Source organism: Lemur catta, chromosome X (genome assembly GCF_020740605.2).
Source record: "Lemur catta isolate mLemCat1 chromosome X, mLemCat1.pri, whole genome shotgun sequence".
In the NCBI taxonomy this organism is placed as follows: domain Eukaryota; kingdom Metazoa; phylum Chordata; class Mammalia; order Primates; family Lemuridae; genus Lemur; species Lemur catta.
The window spans coordinates 38,805,222-38,805,769 of NC_059155.1; positions in this window are offsets into that span (position 1 = coordinate 38,805,222).

The window sequence follows — 548 nt, forward strand, 5'->3', positions numbered from 1 at the left end:
CAACTGGCTTCGGTGGCGATGGCAGTCTGAAAGGGCGTGGCGGGGACCCAGGCTCATGGTATTTGAGGCCAGCGGGGGTCTGTGGCGGCTGCAGTTCTCGGCCTTCACAGCGACACTTTTCCCTGTTTCCTTCCTTGGCTTTTCAAACTAAAGGGAGAAACAACAGATGGGGCTGTTGAGCTGAGCAGTGGCAGTGTCCAAGCAGGAGGACAAAGACCGGGCTGGGGGTCTGGCCAGGTCTGGCAGGGCAGAGGCTGGGTGGCAGGGGTGGGGATGTGAGGGAGGGTGCATGAGCCCTGCAGTCAGACCAGACATGCTCTCCTGCTATGGGGCAAGGGACTTTAATTTAACTGTGGTTAAAAAATCTCATAATTTAGGCTGGGTGCGGTGGCTCATGCCTGTAATCCTAGCACTCTGGGAGGCCGAGGCGGGAGGATCACTTGAGCTCAGGAGTTTGAGACCAGTCTGAGCAAGAGTGAGACCCCAGTCTCTACTAAAAATAGAAAAATTAGCCAGGCATGGTGGTAGGTGCCTGTAGTCCCAGCTAG